This window comes from Aotus nancymaae, unplaced genomic scaffold (assembly GCF_030222135.1).
Source record: "Aotus nancymaae isolate 86718 unplaced genomic scaffold, 86718_ANA_hifiasm-v0.15.2.pri h1tg000059l, whole genome shotgun sequence".
NCBI classification, from domain to species: Eukaryota; Metazoa; Chordata; class Mammalia; order Primates; family Aotidae; genus Aotus; species Aotus nancymaae.
In genome coordinates, this window is record NW_026988473.1 from 46,178,598 (window position 1) to 46,203,371 (window position 24,774).

General features: G+C 40.6%; 1 long non-coding RNA gene across 1 annotated transcript in view; it reads right to left on the reverse strand.

Annotated features, from left to right (window-relative positions):
* Positions 1–1,812: 1,812 nt before the first annotated feature.
* The window catches only part of LOC135270205 (uncharacterized), a 58,569-nt gene continuing 35,607 nt past the window's right edge, over positions 1,813–24,774 (reverse strand). The window contains exon 3 of the long non-coding RNA XR_010338412.1: positions 1,813–2,108. This is a non-coding gene — a long non-coding RNA (uncharacterized LOC135270205). The remainder of the gene's footprint in view (positions 2,109–24,774) is intronic.

Sequence of the window (24,774 nt, forward strand, 5' to 3'; positions counted from 1 at the left end):
CCCATGTAGTTTTTCATGGCTCATAAAAGGTGATGGATGAACATAATTTTTAGTCTAATTTCTTGCTGTGCAGTTCAGTAATTTTTGAGATAAACTCAAATTACTAAGGTTCTGGAACTGTTCAAAGCAATGAGGAGTCATGCACATCTGGTTGTACACAGGACACGAATGTTTAATTTTTCAAGCCGGCCAAAGAAGGGGTGATTGGAAATCCCAGCACACATGTAAACCATGTTATCCTCAGAATTCACTTCTGCTACCCACAAATACAAACCAAACCTTCCTGAAGAAAAAATTATGTTTGCTTTTCTGGGAGGAAAGAGGGCAGGGACATGGATGGCTGAAGGGGCATTCAGGTTCTTTTTTTCCTGGGTATTTTTGTATCTTTTTTTTTTTTAATCAAAGTAGACATTTGAATGTTTCCAGAAAAGGAAAAGTAGCACTTGAGATCACTTTTTAAAATCTGGGTTTTAAAATTTATCTTTAAAAATTTTTTTCTAAATGTTTTAAGGCAATTTTCTGTACGTTCTTAAGGCAATTGAGAGCCTGGGTCCTTTAAGAAATTAGCAATGTGCTATAGTGAGAAACATGTAGTTTCAGAATTAGAGCCAAGAATGCCTCAGACTAGGGATCCTCATGCAAACTGGAGCTAGAAGTGGGAGTCACATCATTGAGACTGTGGATGGGTCAATAGGCAGAGCTTTACTGGTTTTCTCTGCAAGTAGTAAATAAATAAATTATGACATAAATAGACCGGGCATGGTGGCGTGCACCTGTAATCCCACCTACTCAGGCGGCCGAGGCAAGAGAATCGCTTGAACCCAGGAGGCAGAGGTTGCAGTGAGCCGAGGTTGTGCCATTGCTCTCCAGCCTGGGTGACAGAGCAAGACTCTGTCTCAATAATAATAATAATAATAATAATAATGAAATAAATAAAAACAAAAGTGTGGGTAAGTACTAACCAAAGGAAATTACCATTGTGACAATGCTTGATAATTTTTAGTAAAGATTTATGTTTTCTTAAAACATTCTTCTAAGTTTTGTTGTGAACCTAAAACTTGTCTTAAAAAAAAAAAAACTGTTAAAAAAATAAATCTTGCTCTATGTTGTATCTTCCCCTAAATGTGTTTCTATTTATTAAACAGTGTTAGGTTAAATAGAATATGTTACTATCCTAATGAAGATCTTTTCATTCTTATAATCTTCCCGAAAACAAAGAGAAAAAGATAAATGTTCGAACAACCACATGCTTTGCTCTCTGTCACTGACAACCTGAACAGAATTCTTCTATATCAGCAATTTAACCACAGTGACATTGTACACACCCAGAATTACAATTTTAGTCTGGTTGACAATATGGTATTTGCAGCATGCCAAGCACACCCAAAGTGTTGAAAATAGAGAAAAAAAAAAAATCTGTACTGTCGTAACTCTCGTTCTGTGGCTAACAGTTTTCAGAGGTCAGATAATTATGCCTGCAAGGAAAGTTTAAAGGATATAGAAGATACTGATGGAAGAGAATCTATTGTTGCAGTTTAAAGTATCTTTGTATACCAAGTATAGGAATCACTTCGGGTGTTGGATGCCTTCCGAAACTTCTATTAATAGGGGAAAAAGACCCACAGCCTATAAACTCACCAAAGCGTAGCATAAACAAAAGGATATAACGTGAAATAAAATGAGCTACAGTCTTACCAATCTCCATTTACTTATAACTTGTGTACTATTCGTTTAGGAAAAGGATTTGAAGTGGCTTTTAATGAAAGATTCAAAGACATTAATTGCCCTAAAATAAAGTCACAGAACCAAAGCCATGTCATGAAGGAAAAGGTATTTGGCCCTTCATGGGGACTTTGATCTCTCAGGTCTGCACTCACACTGAGCAGCAGTGCCACCTCAAAACAGGTCTCCAACACCTTCACAGTGTGAAGGGTCTTTGCCCTGAAGCCCCAGTGCCTGATCTGCTTCTGGTTCTCCAGGCTTCTGAACTCACTGTTCGCCTTTGTATTCATGTTGTACTCATCACACCTCAGGCCCTTCTGTTCAGCACCACTGCCTTGATTTTGACCTTCAGTTTCTCGCTCAGATTATCCCTCTGGTTTATTAAGCTGGAGGAAATTGATCCAAGATCAAGGAGAGAGATTTAATACAAATTGCTACTGACATGGTATACCAATTTAAACATTTATTGACTCTGTTCAGCCATGCCAAGCCTGAGCACTTATTTAAACTGTTCCCTATTGTCTGCATGCTCGGGCAGCTCCATCTCACTCAGAATCAGTGGTCCCACCATTGGCTCTAGCTTCATAAGGTATTCTCTCCTCAGCAATATCTAGTTTTTGTCTATCTTTTGGTCTTACCAGGTTTTGGTCTCTATGGGGTGCAGGTCTGTCCCTGTCTTCACACTCCCTACTTGCTCTAGACTTGTGGTCTTTTTTTCCTCCAGAACCCACAATAAGAATACATTCTTGATCACAACCCAGGACACACACACACACACACACACACAGAGAGAGAGAGAGAGAATGAGAGAGAGAAAGTGTCATTTAAAAAAAATAACAAAACCTACTTTGGGAGGCCAAGGTGGGAGGATCACTTGAGCCCAGGAGTTTAAGATCAGCCTGGGCAGTGTCTCTACAAAAAAAAAAAAAAAAAAAAAAATCTTTTTAAAAATTAGTTGGGCGTAGTGATGTGTGCCTGCAGTCCAGGCATTTGGGAGGCTGAGGTGGGAGAATCACTTGAGCCTGGGAGGTTGAGGCTACAGTGAGCTGTTTGTGCCACTGTACTCCAGCCTGGACAACAGAGTGAGACCCTATCTCTAAAAATAAACAAAAGAAACAAACAAACAAACAAAACCCTACATTTACAACATGGAATGCATTCTTGTGTTTTCTGTTCCATTTTGCTTTTGTAAACTGTGGTCAAAATGCTCTAATTCAATTTCACAATCCACTAAAAACGTCGCACAGTTTCAAAAACTCTGATGTTGTGTGGTAAACAGTTCTGGTCTTATCTTGAGGGGAACCAGGCCCTTATTCATGTCATTTTCTATGTTAAGACTGTCCAACTATTGTTGAATGATTCTGAAGGTGTTGCTGGATTTCTGCTAGTTACGCGACTACTGGTTTTAGGGTCATCCTTAGTAAGACAGGCAAAAACAAACACACATTCCCCTCCATACACACACTCCCCTCCCGTACTCTATACTTTTGCTCTCATAGCATTTTTTATGGATCTTTTCCAGTTATGAAATATCCCAAATTGTCTTGGCCACAGTAAGAAAAGCTTTGCTACCTTCAGCCACCCTGGGCCATCTAAATTGTCAGATCTTCCAACACAGACCCCATGCCCAATGCATCTCTGCTTCATAAGCTAGACCCCAAGAGGAAGAACTCTATCAAATCATCCAGGTAAAGGATCAATTTTTCACTTGAACACAGCCCAGAAGTCCCTGGCAGTCAAGACAAAGAGGAGAGCAAGGAACAAGGGTTTCTAGGGATGCTGATATAATTCTCATAAACTAACAAAAGGAAATGTACTTCATTAGGAGAAATGAATTTTTTCCTAGAAGTAAACACAGAAGAATTCATTGTGGGATACTCTTATAACTTTAGTAGACATTGAGATGCATAAAAGCTGCTGGAATCTTAGTCTATATAATAAGGAATTCTGCAGTATGTGTCCTGGTTTTGTCATTATTTATGCAGTTAATCTAAGTTTATTTTAAAGTGTTCTAGAATTATTCCTAGATTCCCCCCAAGAGCATTTATTTAACTAATTGGCAGAACTGGGTTCTCATAGCCACTAAACAACCCTGAAAGAAATTCAATGCTTGCTGCTTATGCTTCCTCACTACACTTCCACTCTTTAACCCCCAAGCTACAACCTGACTATTCTTCATTCCTTGAAATCTGACATCAGCGTCTCTCGGTCAAATATCGTTTCTAAATGACTGTATTATTAGTCAGGATGGGCTAAGTTATGCTATAGTACCTAGTAACTCTAAAATCTTAGTGGCTTAAAAGAGCAACATTTGTATCTCACAGACTCTGCATGTGTCCATCCAGCATTGGCTGGGAGCTAAGGGAGTGCTATCCTGTTTCATTCTCACTCAGGGACTCTGGTTCATAGAGCCTCCATATCTAGAATGCCACCAGCCTCTGTGATGAGGACAAAGAGACATGGACATGGAAAATAACACCAGCTCTTAAAGTCTTCTGCCTCATAGAGACACATGCCACTTCTGCACTGTTTCATTCACTAGGACAAATCACATGGTCATGCCTAACATGAAAGGAATGGAAGAAGTACTGTTTGGTTATGTGCCCAGGAGAGAGATGCAGAAATTGTGTGAACAGGCTTCCTTTCCATCAATAAAATTGATGCTTCTCCTTTGCCTCTCTGCAGCAGTTAACTAGGTCAACTACCTCTTTTTCTTTAAACTCTCTCCTCCTTTGGTGCTGATCACTTCTTCACTGACTCCTATTATCCTTTTTATCTCTCTCAAAATGTATGTGTCCCCCATCTTCCAACCCCAAAATTCATCTAGAATGTACCAGGATGGGGCTTAGAAGTCAACTTCAAACTTTGATCTTCGATCCTACAAAAAATAATCTCAGAAAACTTAGGGCAAAAGTAGATATGCATGGATTTATAAAAAACTCACTTGTTCACCCAAGTTCTTTTTTTAGTAGGCATTACAAACAAATGTCCAGAAATCCTACCTTGGGAAATCTAATAGAAATAAAAGCTCTTATACATAAGGATGTATGTATCGGGATATTTATAGTATCACTGTTTATAAAACCAAAAACCTGGGAAGAACCTCAATGTCCAGCAAGAAGGAATGATCTTGACTCAGTTGTGATGGCTCCTTACTATAAACTATTATACAACTGTGAAGATTTGGAAATAGAGCTATCTTTATTGCCTGTGGTGTATTGTCATATGAGAAAAGTAGAGTTACCATTATAGTATAATTCCATTTCTATGAAAACAAACACCAACACCAGCCAAAAAAGTCCTAAATATATGTGTGTGTTTGAGCATAAAGGAAATTGTGAAAAGATGCACAGCAGGTTGTCAATGTTAATAACCTCAGGAGGACTGGAATGGGGGGGCACTTGGAAGAGATTTTTAAACCTCCAAAAACATATTTTAGGATGATTTCATTGACAATAATCATTGACACTATCATTTTTAGTGTAATAAAAGAAAGGCAGGACAAAAACAAAACTTCAGAACATTTTAATTCAGAAAAATAGTAACAAAAATAAATCCTGTAATCTCACCACCCCACCCTGCCACGTGACCCCTCACCTGTCCATAGATGTGTTTTGTAGCTACAATCCCAAGGAACATATCAGCTTTTCACTTACCTTCACATCTTAAATGCTTTTTCTCATCACCCAGTCCTTAAAAAGATTATTTCCTTTATCTTCATCACCTTCCACAGGGCCAATAAACTTTATCAAACCACTATTTCAATGTTGGTAGCATGATGATCATTGCAATACTCGATGTGTCATCCTAGTTTATGCTTTTAAACATTATTTTTCCTTGAGGCCCATTTTCTATTATGGCTTTTTGATATATGAGCAACATCAGTTTCCTTTTTTATTCTTGTATGATTTAAAAGGTAAATACTCAGTTTTCACATTATTCATCATTAACTTCAGAACTTGCATAAATAGCCCATGTCCTATAACCATCAATTTATATTTGTCTATTCTAGCATAACCTAGAGTTCCTTTTATGATAGATAAGGAGTTAGGATCTTTTTGGATTTTCTTTCTTCCTTTGTGCTTTTTCATTAATCATTAACTTAATCAGAGAGCTAATCTACTTCTTTTTATGTCTTCTGTATTCTGCTTTCATCCTAACCAAATTAAAATAATTATCTTCATTTTTTTCCTCTCCTGTTTTATAAGGAGGGGAAATAGTAATACATATTAATGTTTACTTGTTGATGCATAAGAAACTTCTTCCAGTGGTTGTATCTACTAGCTATGCGGTGTAATAATTATTACCTGTGGTGAGATAGAGGTGGGAAGCAGGAAGAAGGTGAATAGGATTGGGGGGCATGCACATTTTATAGATCTATCTCCCACCCCTCTAGCTATGCATTGATCATTCATCTCTTCAAGACATATTATCTAGAAAAAAATTCTATTGGCCCACATCAGATAGTTTCACCTTTCTCTACTGTAACTTATACAGTAGAGAAGTGTATACAGTGTCAGAAGACAATGAATTTTATTTTTTAAAATTTTAAAGAAACAGAGTGATAGGAAATGGCTGCATCCATTCAAGCTACTATTTTTTTCATGAAGGTAATGAGATATAAAATTCCTCAGAAACTTTACAACCCAAGTAGTTATTTTGTTAAAATTGTTGAAGGGTATTATCTAGAATGACAAAGAGTGTTAAAAGGAGAAATTTTGGCTACAGAAATGCATAAATAATGAGCAGTGAAATGAACTCTTCCGCATGAAATATAACTACTATTTCAACTACCTATTTTGAAGATAAATAAAAATAACCTAAGTGGGGAAAAGAATGGTTGCTAAGAGAACAGAGAATAAGTAATACATGAGTAGAAGGATAAGAAGTGATTTAACACTATAGAAGCTTGTTTCGTGTTTACATTAAGTCCAGCAGGCAATGGTGGGGGCAGGAAGCATTCCTGCCATCTCTTCATACACACCTTGTTTTTAAGTATTACGTATATTTTGATTGTATATGTCTTGTGTTTCACCATTGTAATCTTCTGTAGTACCCATTTCACTTTTTTTTTTTACAATTTTCTATGATTCTAATCATTGTAGAGCAGGATTTTAAACTGTTCTGTTTGTATTCATAACTGTCAATTCCTTGAGACTGGCCTTCGAGTTTTAATTTTCATGTAGGTCATGGGATACAAAGAGAAGGAGGAAAATGGTCTCAGGAAAGAAAATCATCCTTGTCACTAAAGGATTCACAATCTACAAAAGGAGGCAGGCATTTAAACAAATAATTTCAGCAATATAAAAAGCAGTACCAGAGAGAGGTGTATACAATTGTGTGGGAATGAAAAGAGGAAGCAACTCACTCCGCCTGGGATTGGGGAAGATGACATTTGATCTTAGCTAAAGATGGTCTTATCCCCCATAAGGACATAGGATGGGAAACATCCCAAAGAGAAGGAGCAGCATCTGCAAAGGTAAGGTGCCTTGATTGGCAAGGGTCTGCTAGACATGTAGCAAAAATAATGCGTGTGAGCAAAGAGACTCGGTTTTTCTATAGCTCAGCTCCAAATGATCTCTAGTTGATTTTTCAGTCCTTCCAGAAACATGTAATTTTGTGAGTGAATCGATTCAAAGTAAGTATGCTTTAAATTCTAAAAAGACTGAAAATCCTTGGTTCTCTAAGTGTAGCTTCAGGATGCTCCCAGAACACACCAACACAACATCAACATCCCAGTGTGCTGACAGGTGGGAGATGGTTTTTCAACCGTCAGATGCAATTGTCAAAGTACATGAAATCAGCCACATAAATATCAGAGGTCCACCTACTCTATGAGAGCATAAAACCTCAAACCTTTTATCAAGTTAGGACATGAAAATAAAGGAAGGCTCTGTATGTGCCATCACTTAGAGGATCCAACTACTGTCATATCCAGATTTTCTGTACCTTCTTTCCCCAAACTTTTTTTTTAATGCCAAAGGTATGTCTTCTTCCACTAAACAATTTCTCTCCTCTGGGACTACACTTAGTGCTAGAATTTTACTTTTTTTTAAGAACTAAAAATGTGAAAAAATAATATATTTGAAGCTGACATTGTATTAAATGACCAATATCCCCATTAGAGCCCCTATGAGAGAGAACTACAAGGACTCTGGTTCTGTGATTGGCAATGCCAAGCTAACCTCACTGGGACTGGGGCGAGCTAACGGAGAGAGAGATCAGATCTTCTGAAATGTTAATGTGTCCAGCCCACACCACTGACCTGTCGCCTCCTCTAATGGTAGACCAGGAAACGAGAGAATTGAGGGTGACTCATGAATAATGCATGATAGCCTGGGATGGTTGTGGCTCTTAAGACTGATATTTCTCAGAATGAAAATGGGATCAGGTTGTTTTAGACATTTCAATTACATTCAACAAATGCTTATTAAATTCTTTGAGCACAGCTGCAAGTCACTGTGCCAGTTCTGTAGCACCTTCTGTGGAGGATGCTAAGATAAAGACAATTTAGGTTTTGCCTTCAAGAGCTTAAGATCTAAAGCGGGAGATAGAACAAGAGAAATCACACTCTTAATAAAATGCAGAAAATGCAAATGCCATTAGAAAGAGGTACCAACATGTATACGTGGATGTTGAAGGGAGCCAAGATCATATGTGGTTGAGGGGTGCCCGAAGGAGATATCAGCTAAGTTTGAAGAATGGGACACCAATAGTTTTGAGTACCAACTATGTGCCAGACATTAGCATGTGACATTACAATTAATCCTCCCAGCAACCCTAGCAAACAGGTATTGTTATTCCCAGTTAACTGATGAATAAAGCAAGGCTCCGGGAGGTTAGGGAGCATGCCCCCAAACCACAACTAATAAAGATAAAACTGAAGTTGAAGCGCAGATGTGTCTTTCCTTACAACACTAAGCTGATTTTCCCAGTCATAAAAATGGGGATGGTCTTCAAGAGTAAAAACAAAACAGCCAAATCAAAGGCATGAAGACAGGAAAGGACAACATACTAAATGGAAACAGATCTGGTTAAACTGGCAAGAAAGAGTGGGGATTATTTGGGCTTTGAATGCAAGGGTAAGAAATTACCTTTTTTGCTGGCAGTGGGGTATCATGGGAAGTTCAGCAAAAGTGACAGGGTTGGATAGGTGCTTTAGCAAGTGAATCTAGATACATTGTGTCAGTGGGATGAGAGCGGGAAGAAACTAAAATTTGTTTCAATAGTCCAGAGAGGAGAAGGTGTCAAACTTTGATGTAGAATGAATTTGGCTTTCTCCTTCAAAGTAAACACACCTGTTCCATAGTTGAAACCATTTGGAGCCTATCTGGAAGCTGAGGGACCCATCTCGTTCTTGGAAGATCTAGTCACTCAGGGGACCACTTCTAATACCAAGGCTGATACGTGATTTGAGTGATCACTGCCCTCTCTCCATTTTGTCCTATTCTTTTTCCTTATGTAGGCAAGTGTGAGCACACATATATCCACATACAGATACTCATGCTCTGGTTTCAGTCCCAAACCTTGAGTCCCCCAAACATCTACCTTCTTTCCAATATCTCATTGATCCCAATGCCTATCAGAAAACCCTCTGGTTTCCTCTTGTACAGCAGCACATGGTCACACTACCCGCCTGCACCATGAGCTCCAGGCACTGGACTCCATCTTCCAATCTGGTTCCTGTGCTTCCTCTCACTTGGTTTGGGGCTTATCACCATGGCCCGCTCTACCTTGTGTGCCTGTCTGTTCACTGTGGTTGAATCCGTCTCATTATCTTCTGCACCCATTTTAGGCAGAAGCAACTGATATGGAAAAGAAGAGGTATCTGAAATGAGCGAGGAAGAACCAACTGGGACTTAGAGATAAGCTGAAAAAATGAAACGAAGGAGAATAAGCCAAAGACGATGATTCATTCATTCATTCAACAAAGCACATGTGCTTCTCTATGTTCCAGGTTCCAGGTTAGGAGATATGTTATGATAAAAAAAAAGTATACAGGAGTTTGTCGAATTTACAGATTAGTTGTAGAGATGGATGTAAAAACAAATAAACAAGTGAAAATTAGGACCATCTTGGGCCCTTCAAGGACTTTAGAGGAGATAGTGGTTGGATGTAGTAAGGGGAAAGAGTGCTTAGAGGGGTGCCAGAAAGCTGGCAGTAGCTAGATGATGCAAGACCACTCATGCAGACCACACAAGGATTTTGATGCTACGTATAATGGGAGGAACCACAGTCAATTCCTATGTCAATTGCAACCCAAATGCAGTTTGTCTCTTGCCCTGAACCCACAGGTACCACTTCTTGTACCATGCATTGCCCCTGGGATAGAACTCTGCAGTTTTTTAAAATCTTCTCCTGCCTCATTCTCCCCTATGACATTAGTGAGCAAGGTGGACTTGAATGAAGACCTCCAAACTGAATGAGGGTGTCCCCACATCTCACATTCCATTGCTCATTCTGGCCATAAGTTTAATCTTTTGTCTGGTATAGTTCGACTATTTTATTTATTTCCTTCTTCCTTTTCTAGCAGTACTTAGTTCCTCTATCCTTTCATCTTCAACTTTCCTTTGAGACTCTCAATTTTCTGTCTCCCCTGTTAAGTAACTCAACCCCTGTTCCCACTCTCAAGTTCACGGATATACTCTATAACCCTCTTCTGTAAACAAAGGGTCCTCCCGTTAACAGGCTTCACTATCTGCAGAACACACTATAGTGACCATCTTTTGTTATGTTAAAATGTCATAACGGACTCACTTCCCTACCACCCCATTCCACCCCTCTTGTTCCCCCACATCCCATATTGCCTTATTTCTTCCAAAGAAATACAGGGCTATTTCCATGAAGAATTACAGCAGGAAAAATGTCTCTATCTTAGTACAAATTATTTATACATGTGTTCAAAACAAACAATTCTTTTTTTTCTTTTGAGACTGAATCTCTCTCTGTCACCCATGCTGGCATGCAGTGGTGCGATCTCAGCTCACTGCAACCTCCGCCTCCTGGGTTCAAGCAATTTTCCCTGCCTCAGCCTCCCAAGTAGCTAGGATTACAGGTGCCTGCCACCATGCCCAGGTAATTTTTGTATTTTTTAGCAGAGACAGGGTTTCGCCATGTTGGCCAGGCTGGTCTCGAACTCCTGACCTCAGGTGATCCACCTGCCTCGGCCTCCCACACTGCTGAGATTATAGGCGTGTGCCACTGCACCCAGCCCAAACCACTCTTAAAGTTATTTTAAAGTTCAAAATGTTTTTCCTATTTCTAAAGTAGTGAAGGAGAACTCATCCATGGTAGGCAGAATAACTTCCCCCACAAATACAAGAGGTCCAAGTTCTAATTCCCCAAACCTGTGAATATGCTACCTTACACGGCAAGAGCAACTCTACAGATGTTCTTAAAATCTTGAGATTGAGAGAGCAGCCTGAATTTTCCAGGTGGATCCAATATCATCACAAGAGGCTTCCCAAGGGAAAGAGGGAGGCAGGAAAGTCAGAATCAGAAGTGAGAGAGTCTCAACTGGATGCTGCTGGTTTTGAAGACACAAAAAGGCCAAGGAATGCAGAAGGCCTTTAGAAGCTGCAAAGGGCAAGGAAACAAATTTCCTCTTCAAGCCTCCAAAAAGAACACCTTAATTTTACTCCAGTGAGGCACATTTAAGACTTGTGACCTCTAGAACTGTTAAGTGATAAGTTTCTGTTATCCAAGTTTGTCACCAAATTTGTGACCATTTGTTACAGAAGCAGTAGGAAATGAATAGATCATCTTTGAAGCAAGACTAAGTTTTTCTCTGGGATAGGGAAACACTTCAAGGCAGCAGTTTGGTTCGGCAAAGATAAGGCCTCTTCTGTTGTGTTTGAATGTGGACACATGGAAGAGGCAAGCCATTGTTTGTCTGGGGAATAGCTGTCCCAGTGAGGGGCATGGGCAGGGGCGCGGGCGGTGATGAGGACAGGGAGGAAATGGAGGTGAGGCAGGTAGAGGCTTTCCCACTCCATCTCCTGGTGGGCCTCAAAGGATGTTGGAGGCCTGACTTTGGACAGGGAGATGCCTGTGGGAATTCTTATTTATGTGGGAAGGTAGCCAGATGGGCCTGCAATGGGCAGCAACAGAAAGCCAAGGGTGGGGCATTGGCCTCTGTCAGGAGCCATGTCTTATGATACTAGACGTTGAGATGCCCAGGTCCTCATTTAATACTGACTTTCTATATGTTGAAGCTATTATCGCTAAACCTTTCATTAAGTTTTGTTGAAATCTATAACTTGATCTTAGAAAAGGGCCTGTGCCCACATAGAAGAGAGAAATTGGAGAAAGATTAGAAGGCGGCAAACGATGACCCAGAGGTTAGAGGGCAGCCTTTTGGATTAAGATGACACAATAGTCAGGACCCATTTCTGGCTAACAAAAATAATCTTGGGGAAATCTCAAAAATGTTTCTGGAGAAAACCCCCATGAAAGGCCAGAATTTCTGCAATCAGCAAGGAGGGAATCTTAAACCATCTTGGTCGGGAATTAAAGAAAGTGTGACTGTAGGGTAGATTGGGGAAACCCAGATTATATATATTTTTAGTGTCTTGTTTTAAAAAACAAGCATGGGCTCTTACCCAGAGTTATTTGAAAACTCTGCATCTCAGTTAAGTGTACTAAGATAGCTTCTAGGCCAGATACGCATTTGTTAATTCATTCAGCACATTTACTCCATGTTGTAAGATAATTAACACAGACATGATTGAGGCCCCCAGGTATTTTTGCTTGAACCCTGTCTCCTTCTTTTTTCTTTTTGTTACCTTCTCCTCTTCTGTACCTGAACTAGCAGAAAAACTGCAAAGTTAAAAAGAAAGGAAAAGGCTCTCGAAAGAACTGTTCTAGGGTTGCAGCAATGATCCTGAACAAGAGGCACAGTTCCAAGCTCAAGTTCACTGTGGTTAGTGAAGAAATGGCTACCTGAGCCAAACCACAAGGACACGAACCCGTCTCATAAAACTACAGTCCTGCTTTGATTCAGGTGCTGCCTGACTCACATCAGCTCATAAAGCCTTTGACCTCTGTTGAATCACTTAAACTATTTTTTCCTTGACTGCAACTTCTGTAAGTTGGCAGTTCAGTGGGTGCTTTACATACACTACCTCATCTAACCTTTACAAAGAACCCTAAAGTAGAAATACAATCCTATTCTTCACCTATCAATACTAACGACAGGGTAGATTGGATATCCGGCCTAAAGTCAAACAGCCATTATGTGGGACAGCCTGGCTTACCACCCCACACACCCCCCATCTTCCTGACACAGGTGCAAACAGAGATGTGGAAGCCAGGAGACAGTGCACAGTGGTTATCAGGAAGCTGAGAGAGAAGGAAGGAGTGGCTGCCCTTTTGTATACCAGGCCCTACGTTATCTGCTTTTACACACTGCATTTCATTTATTCCTTACAAGTCAATGAAATGGGTGCTGTGATTTCCAGTTTACAAATGAAGGCATGGAGGTTCCGGAGGGCAAGTAACTTGTCTGAGTTCACACAGCCAGCTGGGGCTCTTGGTTCCCTCCCTGTCCACCTCCCAGGGATGCTGTGCCACCAACTGCTCACACGCACTTTCAGTGACTCCTTCTCAGCTTGTGGGCAGCTTCCTCTCTGCCCTCAAACTTATGAATTCTCAAAGGAAACACTTTCTAAACTGTATTCCCTCCTCACTCCCCAAGCTACTTTCTTACTTCCATTCTAGAAAAAATATGTTTATATTGACCACCTTTACTTCCTCACCTCCCTCACCATATTTAAGCTGGTTCTGCCCCCAGCATTCTTCTGAAACCAAGCAAAGACCACTAGAGATTCCTTAGGGATCAAATCCAATGATCACTTCTCAGCTTCCATCTTTCCTGAGAATTAGATAAATTTGATAGTGTTTATGCAGTATTAATATATAAAACAGATGGAAGTGGAGCTACTTTGTAGCAGGGAGAGGGCCTGACCCAGCCTGCACAGCCTCCTGTCTTCGTCTTTCTCCTCCCTGCAGGACTCCCTGAAGCTCCTCAGAGAAGCCCTAGAGTTTTGAATGCCTAGAGAATGAATGCCACTTGTCTTAGATGGGTTTTCCAGAGAAACCAAACTAGAGAGAGAGAGAGAAAGATTCTTTTTAAGGAATTGGCTCATGCAATTGTGGAGGCTTGGCAAGTCTAAAATCTGCAGGGTATGCCAGCAACCAGAGACATAGGGAAGAGCTGCAGTTTGAGTCCAAAGGCTGTCTTCTGGCAGAATTCCCTCTTCTTCTAGGGGAGGCTAGTCTTTTCTATGAAGGCTTTTACCTCATTGAATGAGGCCTACCCGCATCATGGACCACAATCTGTTTTATTCAAAGTCTACTGATATAATGTTAACCTGATCTAAAAATACCTGCACAGAAGGTATTTTTGTTGGTCAATACTTGGTTATATTGACCAAATATCTGGGTACAATGGCCTAGCCAAACTGACACATAAAATTAACTATCACACCATCTAGAGACCAAACAGCCCAGTGTTTGACAATAGTCTGACAAGTGTTAGACACTTGATGTACCCAGGTCCATCTCTGTACCCTGAGGAGGGGTAATGGAAGCCAGTGGTTAGATTGAGCCAAGGTTGGGCTCCAGCTGGAAGGGAAGCTGAGTAGTTCAATGGAGTTGACTGATGAACAGAGGAAAAAGATTTAAGGGGCTGAAACCACCATCAACTTCGTACTAGGAGCATGGGTGAGAAAATCCTAAAGGCAGAAACAAAGCTTATTAGGAAATACCTTCAACTCCAAATCCTAAAAAGAAATGCCAACACATCAGAGTAATTTGCATTCCCTAAGGACTATGAGATTGTGAAGGACAGAGACAAGATCAGACTTTTCTGTATTCCCCTAAAGCCTAGTTCTGAGGTGGAGTTGGACCCTTAGGGGAAGCTCCATGAACATTTGGTGGGTGGCACAAAATTGAAATCCACCATACATCATGCACATTTTCCTTCCTCAGTGAAGTCACACTCAGCTCTGAGCCCATTGCTCTCACCAGTCCAGGGAGCAGCTAGAGCTGATATTTCTATATTTATATTAGCCATTTCAAGTCAGTTGCCATGGATATCTAGAAGGTAAAGCAAAGTGCCAATGTGGACTGAAATTCAACTTTGAAAAATCTTATACAACCTGAGGAAAGTTTGCTTGTTTGTTGCATAGTTGTTAGAACGTTTAAGTTTTTCACAGCAGATCGTCTGTTTTGTTGTCAGAGGGATAAATAAAGGAAGGAAACTTGCACTTGGATTGGGAATTCAGAAAACACAGCGTGTGGTTCTTGCTTTTTCCCTTTTGCAGGTCTCAGCACCTGTCAACTTAACTCACACAAATTCAGAGTGAGGCACTTTCTCTCCATTTTACAAATTTTATGACAATGCAATCTATTTCCTGTCAAATTAGTGCAGTTCCCTTTTTATTAGCCTTTTGTTATGTAGATCTATAGATAATTCTATTGCCCTTGTCTTTATTAAACTGATATCCTCTACTGGTTTAAATTGGGTCATAAAAATTGTATCACGTTATTTTATGTAGCATAAATATAATGTTGGGTGTTCAGTGTACTGTCAAGTCTTGGTGGTAATGAATAACTGGCTTTCATAGCCTGCCGAGAATGCTGACTCTTCCTCCTACTCTGTGGCTGTGTCTGACACCGGATGATTTTCAAGCTATACCATCTCTGCTTTCCCCTAAGAATCACCTGGTGAGACAATGACCTATTCTATTCTAACCTAATTGTATCAGCTCTCCACTGGGGAAAAAGATAGAAAGAAAAAGGAAAAATAAATCTACAGCAGTTCCCCTCTTGGTTCATTTCTCAAATTCCCTTATGGAATTTTTCTTAGGCAGTAAGAAATTGAATATTTTAAATTTTCAGATGTGTATCTGTTGGTAAGTGCCCCAGCTGATGGGACCTATGTCAAGCTGCAGTGTCCTATTATGCCTTCTGAGACCAATAACCTAATCAGCCAGGGGCAGCTGCCCATTCCCTTAGCCAAGGTCCTGGTGGTCTGAAAGGATTGGAGTCAAGTCGTGAGACAGTGCCCCCAGAGGACAAGGTGGGAATGGCAGAAGCCAGAAAATTCGGTGATTCCCAATCTGGAAGACTCCAGAGAGGCAAACTTGTCCAGGTGAGGCCAGAAATCACAACGGCCTGGCTCAGCTGGAGTCTTTCGGCAGCGAGCAGACTTTCTCAGGAGGAGAAGCAGACTTGTATTCATCCCTAAGCAGGGGACAGTGGAGACAGAGGGCAGACATAGTAGCTCCACTTTCTGAAATAAAAATGGATGTTTGATGGTTACCAGGGCTTTCCTCAGCTATCTATGAGGTGGCCAAAGAATCCAGACCTGAGACCAGGATGATAAAGGCCTACAGGGCTCTTGTTTCTGTCCTCTCCCCATCCCACTGTGTCCTTATAGACACCTGCAGTGAAATCCTTAAAACACAAAACATGCGAGTTCTTGTTTGAGAGCCGGGAGGAAGAAGGGAATTGGGGAAACTGTGGCCCATAATGCATCCAAGACTAGTGGGCAAAAGACCAGGGCTGGGGCAGGGGGGCAGGGGTGATGGAATCTTCATAGGAAAGAAAAGTGGGTAAGTCACTGGGGTTTGTGTCAGGAAAAGGAAAAGGAGAGTGTAGGGGCTGGCCAGGCCTGAGAAAGCACCCTGGAGCAGACCAGTGGAAAGGCCCAGAGCTCCTGACATGTCATCCGACTGGCAGGATCTAAACAGGGAAGAGGAGCTACCTAGGGCAAGGAGTCCTGCATTCAGATCTCTGTTATTGTTGGCTACATAACATAAGCCAGTGTCTTCATCTTCCTGTACTTTGTAAAATGAACATGATAGGAATTCTGACCTTTTAATTTGTGGTGATTCCTTATTCATTGCAGCACTATTCAAAATAGCAAAGACATGGAATCAACCTAAATGCCTATCAATGGTAGACTGGTTAAAGAAAATGTAGTACATATGCACCATAGAATATGAGGCGGCCATGAAATAGAATGAGATCATGTCCTTTGCAGGAACACGGATGGAGCTGGAGGGCATTATCCTTAGCAAACTAACACAGGAAAAGAAAACCAAATACTGCATGTTCTCGCTTATAAGTGGGAGCTAAATGATGAGAATTCATGAACACAAAGAAGGGAACAACAGACATTTGGGCCTACTTGAGGGTGGAGGGTGGGAGGAGGCAGAGCAGCAAAAATAAATAAATAAATAAAATAAAAACTACTGGGTACTAGGCTTAGTACCTGGGTGATAAAATAATGTGTACAACAAACCCCATGACACAAATTCACCTATATAACAAACTTGCATATGTACCCCTGAACCTAAAATAAAAGTTTAAAACGTTGTAATTCTTTCTTTCCATTCTCCTTGCCTTGACATCAAAAATGTTCAGAAAGCTTTAGTGCTCAAAATACATTTGCAGGGGGAAAAACAAAGCATTTGGACTACCTAGATATAGAGAGTCTCCTTGGTCCTGTCTCTTCTATTAACAACCTATTCCAAGAACAACAGCAATGTCCTGCCCAGCTGAGGTGCCTGAGAGGAAGGAGTCCTATGGGATTGATAGCCTATGCTGTGAATTTCTGAGTTAACCTCTGTTTCAAAAAGGGCAACAAACTGTGCTATTCCATTTGTCTTTAGACTAGATAAGGTGGCATCTGGATTCTGAAGCTGCAATGTGTTCTCAGATACTCTACTCTCTGACTTAGGAAGGACTGTTTCAGATAGTGATAATGAAGGCAAGCAGCTCCCAGGCAGAGGGTCACTCAGGCAGAGCTGTAAGTACTCTGGAAATGTGCAGGGTTCTGGCAGGTTGGGGAAACCAGGCTCTTCTCCAGGTTATTGAAACGTGTATCATTGACTGGGGTGTGTCACACAGGGAAACAAATAAATTCCAGGAATGTGGAGAGGCCAATTGTGGATCAGGCTCACCAAAAGAGAACGTAGTGTGGACAACAGACTCTCGATCACATCTCAAATAGCTACTCTCCATATCCTATTTGTACGCCAGAAGTGAGCCATGCTTGGTTCTCTGGGCAGCTGGGGAGGGGAATGGTAAAAGGGTGTGGGGAAGGAAAGTCCTTATTCATAACCAAAAGATTAAGTGAGTGTTTTAGTTTGGGCTGCTATAACAAAGTGCCATAGACTAGGTGGCTTATAGTTATTTCTTACAGTTCTGGGGAATGGACAGGCCAGTGTGGTCACGTTGTGCTGAGGTTCTTCTGGGTTGCTGACTGCTAACTTCTTCTGTGTCTTCACATATGGGAAAGGGATGAGAGAGCTTTCTAGGGTTCCTTTAATAGAGGCATTAATCCCATGCGTAATGGCGGTACGCTCACAACCCAATTACCTCCCAAAGGCCCCACATCCTAATAGCATCACAGTGCAGGTTAGGATTTCAACATATGAATGTTGGGGAAAAACAAACATTCAGTACATTATGGAGAGTTCATGCTTGGACAGTTTTTCCTTAGTCAATTCAGTCACTTCTTCAAGATGTTTTCCCTAACCTTTCTTCCTGTGGTAGTCTCCAAAGATGTCTGCCATGAATTCCCTCCACATATACCCATGACACTCCACTCATCAAGAAGTGAAATCTATGTCTCCTCTCCTGAATCAAATCTGGACTTATGACCTGCTTTGACAATAGAATGTAGTTAAAGTAACACTCTGGGATTTCCAAGCCCAGTCCTTAGGAGAACTAGCAGCTCTTAGAAGTCATCTGCCAGAAGAAGTCTGACAACCCCAAGACAGCAGTACTATGAGGAAGGCCAAGGAAGCCAGGTGGAGATGCCACATGGAGGGTGAGAGCTCCCTGGCCAGTACCCAGCTCTTCCAGTCATCCCAGAAAAATCAACAGCTGTACAACTAAAGATGCTATCTTGGACTTTCTGTCTCAGCAGGCAACACATAAAGTATTAGAGTCTCCTGGCTCTGCCAAGCTCAGGTTACGGAATCCTAAGAAATCATGAATTATTGTTGTTTTAAGCCATGAAGAATTGGGGTGGCTTGTTACATAGCAACAGACAACTGAAGCACCACCCTATGCCGTAGTAAGTTATCACCTCCTCTGGGCTATTTAGGTGCTTTTGTACATGCTTTTACAATGATTGGTTTGTTCATTAGTTCGCCTTATTCCAAAGTTTTTAAAAGCAAGGGCAGTGTTTTAAACATCTCTGATTCCCCAAAATAGGAGGTGCTCCCTAATTAGTTGTTGGGAGAATGACTGGCAGGAGGGATGAATGCATGCATGGTGATGAATATAGGAATCCTTTTCCCTCAAGGGGACAAAAGGAACAGCTTAGCTTAAAAGAAGAGTACCTTCCCATAAACTCTTCCTCTGAAATTTAAAGAAAAATGAAAGAATTTAACACAGAGATAAAGAGAATTTGGAATTGAGGGTGAATGAGTGAACTCTTTCATATAAATCAGTGTTTATCTCATCTGAGATAAAAGATGTATAATCATTTGTTGAGGATGATGGGGCAGTTTGAAGATAGAGACCCAGATAGCAAAGAGGCTGGGAAAAACACTATAAAGAAGGTCTAAGAATAACTGCAAAGGAGAGAGCTTTTCTGGGAATGTCAGTCTTAACCAAAGATTACTGTAAGATGCTTCTATGAAGGAGGATCTCCTTCCTACCCACAAAGAAAGCAATAGATCAAAAGAGTAAATGGGCTGGGGGCAGTGGCTCACGCCTGTAATCCTAGCACTTTGGGAGGCCAAAGTGAACAGATCACCAGGTCAAGAGATGGAGACCATCCTGGCCAACATGGTGAAATCCCATCTCTACTAAAAATACAAAAATTAGCTGGGCACCTGTAGTCCCAGCTACTCGGGAGGCTGAGGTAGGAGAATCACTTGAACCTGGGAGGTGGAGGTTGCAGTGAGCAGAGATTGCTCCACTCCACTCCAGCCTGCTGACAGAGTGAGATGCCGTCTCAAAAAACCAAAACAGAACAAAAAGAGTAAATGAAAACTTTTCACCTATTAAACAGACATGGTGTAAATTCAGATTTTAGAGAAATCAGTAGGTTACCAGAAAGGTGAAACTGGAATAACCAATGAAGTGAATTCATGACTAAATTCACAAAAATAGTGGTGTGATTTTTTTTTGAGTAGTAAGACTCAACGTGCTTGGCAAATTTTGTAGATGAGGTGAAGCATGTACCATCTGTGTAAAAGAAATTGTCAGCAAATGCTTTCACACATCCCAGTGTTTGAATGTGTCATGAGGTCAAAGAGGGAGATGGTAGGGGCTAGAGATGTTTAAAAATAAATCTTTGCAAATTACTTCAAAACTTTAAAGCAGCAAGTGAACAGTAATAACTGCTTATGTGGATTATCACAGATTCTTCAAAACCCAAACTTACATGTAGATAGTAGTAGTTCGTAATCACCACACTCAGAAAAAGAAGCATGTTATTTTTTTCTTAAATTGATACTGAATCTGGCTCTTTCTCCACTAGCCAACCTCTCTCCCCCTTACTCTAGAGTCTTACATAGTTTAGAACATTCAGGAAGGAACAATACTGGTCACAGCTGATATGCCACTTGTGGTTATCTGCATGCTCCCTGGAAAGTGAGAAATTCCATGGATTGTGTGCTTGTCTTAAAATATAGTTTATTAATAGGAAATTTGAGGTATAAGAAGACCAACAGTTAAGGAGCTGATTACCATTGAAAATACAGTTTATGACATACTGTTTCTAAGAGGAGGGACACACCATGCCACAGGGTCACCTGGGGTGCACTGAGGATGGTAGCGAGCCCAAGGGAGAAGGGGAAATTCTGGGCAAGAGACTCTATTGTGATTTCTGCGGGAGCAGTGGGCAAGGCAGAATAAGCAGGCTTGGATTGGCTAATTTGAATAATGTGGGCTCTGGAGCATAGGGGCTGTCCCTAGTTGTTTGGCACCTGCCCTGGGGTGATTAGGGCAGGAGGAGGGAGAGTGGCCCAGAATGCAAAGGACAACAAAGGAAGTGCTGAATGAAATAAATGAAATAATGAAAGCCTTTCGCCTACTAGATAGATCTAGTAGATAGACATGGTATAAACTTAGGTTTTAGAGAAATCAGTAGTTGCCAGAAAGATAAAATAGAAATAACCAATGAAGTGAAATCATGATTAGAACTTATAAAAATCTCTGCACAATTTTTTTTTATTGCATTTTAGGTTTTGAGGTACATGTGGAGAACATACAAGATTGTTGCATAGGTGCATACGTGGCAGTGTGATTTGCTGCCTTCCTCCCCTTCACATATATGTGACATTTCTCTCCATGCTATCTCTCCCCAATTCCCCACCCCCCGCTGTCCCTCCCCTATTTCCCCCCAACAGACCCCCAGTGTATAGTGCTCCCCTCCCTGTGTCCATGTGTTCTCATTGTTCAACACCCATCTATGAGTGAGAACATGCGGTGTTTGATTTTGTGTTCTTGTGTCAGTTTGCTGAGAATGATAGTTTCCAGGTTCATCCATATCCCTACAAAGGACGCGAACTCATAGTTTTTGATGGCTGCATAATATCCCATGGTGTATATATGCCACATTTTCCCTGTCCAGTCTATCATCGATGGGCATTTGGGTTGGTTTCAGGTCTTTGCTATTGTAAACTGTGCTGCAATGAACATTCGTGTGCATGTGTCCTTATAGTAGAACGATTTATACTCCTTTGGATATATGCCCAGTAATGGGATTGCTGGGTCAAATGGAATTTCTATTTCTAGGTTCTTGAGGAATCGCCACACTGTCTTCCACAATGGTTGAACTAATTTACACTCCCACCAACAGTGTAAAAGTGTTCCTATTTCTCCACATCCTCTCCAGCATCTGTTGTCTCCAGATTTTTTAATGATCCCCATTCTAACTGGCGTGACGTGGTATCTCAATGTAGTTTTGATTTGCATTTCTCTAATGACCAGTGATGATGAGCATTTTTTCAGGTGTTTGTTGGCCTCATGTATGTCTTCTTTTGTAAAGTATCTGTTCATATCCTTTGCCCATTTTTGAATGGGCTTTTTTTTTCTTGTAAATCTGTTTTAGTTCGTTGTAAATTCTGGATATCAGCCCTTTGTCAGATAGGTAAGCTGCAAAAATCTTTTCCCATTCTGTTGGCTGCCGATTCACTCTAATGACTGTTTCTTTTGCCGTGCAGAAGATGTGGAATTTGATTAGGTCCCATTTGTCTATTTTGGCTTTTGTTGCCAATGCTTTTGGTGTTTTGGTCATGAAGTCCTTGCCTATGCCTATGTCCTGAATAGTTTTGCCTAGGTTTTCTTCTAGGGTTTTTATGGTGTTAGGTCTTATGTTTAAGTCTTTAATCCATCTGGAGTTAATTTTAGTGTAAGGTGTCAGGAAGGGGTCCAGTTTCTGCTTTCTGCACATGGCTAGCCAGTTTTCCCAACACCATTTATTAAACAGGGAATCCTTTCCCCATTGCTTGTTTTTGTCAGGATTGTCAAAGATCGGATGGTTGTAGATATGTTGTGTTGCCTCTGAGGCCTCTGTTCTGTTCCATTGGTATATATCTCTGTTTTGGTACCAGTACCATGCTGTTTTGATTACTGTAGCCTTGTAGTATAGTTTGAAGTCCAGTAGTGTGATGCCTCCTGCTTTGTTCTTTTTGCTTAGAATTGACTTGGCTATGCGGGCTCTCTTTTGGTTCCATATGAAGTTTAAGGTGGTTTTTTCCAGTTCTGTGAAGAAGGTCATTGGTAGCTTGATGGGGATAGCGTTGAATCTGTAAATTACTTTGGGCAGTATGGCCATTTTCACGATATTGATTCTTCCTAACCATGAACATGGAATGTTTCTCCATCTGTTTGTGTCCTCTCTTATTTTGTTGAGCAGTGGTTTGTAGTTCTCCTTGAAGAGGTCCTTTACGTTCCTTGTTAGTTGTATTCCTAGGTATTTTATTCTCTTTGTAGCAATTGTGAATGGCAGTTCATTCTTGATTTGGCTCTCTTTAAGTCTGTTATTGGTGTATAGGAATGCTTGTGATTTTTGCACATTGATTTTGTATCCTGAGACTTTGCTGAAGTTGCTTATCAGTTTCAGGAGATTTTGGGCTGAGACGATGGGGTCTTCTAGATATACAATCATATCGTCTGCAAATAGAGACAATTTGACTTCCTCCTTTCCTATTTGAATACGCTTTATTTCCTTTTCTTGCCTGATTGCTCTGGCTAGAACTTCCAGTACTATATTGAATAGGAGTGGTGAAAGAGGGAATCCTTGTCTAGTGCCAGATTTCAAAGGGAATGCTTCCAGTTTTTGCCCATTCTGTATGTTATTGGCTGTCAGTTTGTCATAAATAGCTTTTATTATTTTGAGATATGTTCCGTCGATACCTAGTTTATTGAGGGTTTTTAGAATAAAGGGCTGTTGAATTTTGTCGAAGGCCTTCTCTGCATCAATTGCGATAATCATGTGATTTTTGTCTTTGGTTCTGTTTATTTGATGAATTACATTTATAGACTTGCATATGTTGAACCAGCCTTGCATCCCCAGGATGAATCCTACTTGATCATGGGGGATAAGCTTTTTGATGTGCTGTTGCAATCAGCTTGCCAGTATTTTATTGAAGATTTTTGCATCTATGTTCATCATGAATATTGGCCTGAAGTTTTCTTTTCTTGTTGAGTCTCTGCTGGGTTTTGGTATCAGGATGATGTTGGTCTCATAAAATGATTTGGGAAGGATTCCCTCTTTTTGGATTATTTGGAATAGTTTCAGAAGGAATGGTACCAGCTCCTCTTTGTATGTCTGGTCGAATTCGGCTGTGAACCCATCTGGACCTGGGCTTTTTTTGGGTGGTAGGCTCTTAATTGCTGCCTTGACTTCAGATCTTGTTATTGGACTATTCAGGGTTTCGACTTCTTCCTGGTTTAGGCTTGGGAGGAGGCAACTATCCAGGAATTTATCCATTTCTTCCAGGTTTTCTAGTTTATGTGCATAGAGTTGTTTGTAATAATGTCTGATGATGGTTTGAATTTCTGTGGAATCTGTGGTGATATCTCCTTTATTGTTTTTTATTGCATCTATTTGGTTATTCTCTCTTTTCTTTTTTATTAATCTGGCTAGTAGTCTACTTTGTTGATCTTTTCAAAAAACCAGCTCCTGGATTTATTGATTTTTTGAAGGGTTTTTCATGTCTCTATCTCCTTCAGTTCTGCTCTGATCTTAGTTATTTCTTGTTTTCTGCTAGCTTTTGAGTTTTTTTGTCTTGCTCCTCTAGCTCGTTCAATTTTGACAATAGGGTGTCAATTTTAGATCTCTCCTTGCTTCTCATGTGGGCACTTATTGCTATATATTTTCCTCTAGAGACTGCTTTAAATGTGTCCCAGAGATTCTGGTATGTGGTGTCTTCATTCTCGTTGGTTTCGAAGAACGTCTTTATTTCTGCCTTCATTTCATTGTTTATCCAATCAGCATTCAAGAGCCAGTTGTTCAGTTTCCATGAAGCTGTGTGGTTCTGGGTTGGTTTCTGAATTCTGAGATCTAACTTGATTGCACTGTGGTCTGAGAGACTGTTTGTTATGGTTTCCTTTGTTTTGCATTTGCTGAGGAGTGATTTACTTCCAATTATGTGGTCAATTTTAGAGTAGGTGTGATGTGGTGCTGAGAAGAATGTATATTCTGTGGATTTGGGGTGGAGAGTTCTGTAAATGTCTGTTAGGTTTGCTTGGTCCAGGTCTGAGTTCAAGTCCTGGATATCCTTGTTAATTTTCTGTCTCATTGATCTGTCTAATATTGACAATGGTATGTTAAAGTCTCCCACTATTATTGTGTGGGAGTCTAAGTCTCTTTGTAAGTCATTAAGAACTTGCCTTATGTATCTGAGTGCTCCTGTATTAGGTGCATATATATTTAGGATCGTTAGCTCTTCTTGTTGCATTGATCCTTTTACCATTATGTAATGTCCTTCTTTGTCTCTTTTGATCTTTGTTGCTTTAAAGTCTATTTTATCAGAGATGAGAATTGCAACTCCTGCTTTTTTTTGCTCTCCATTT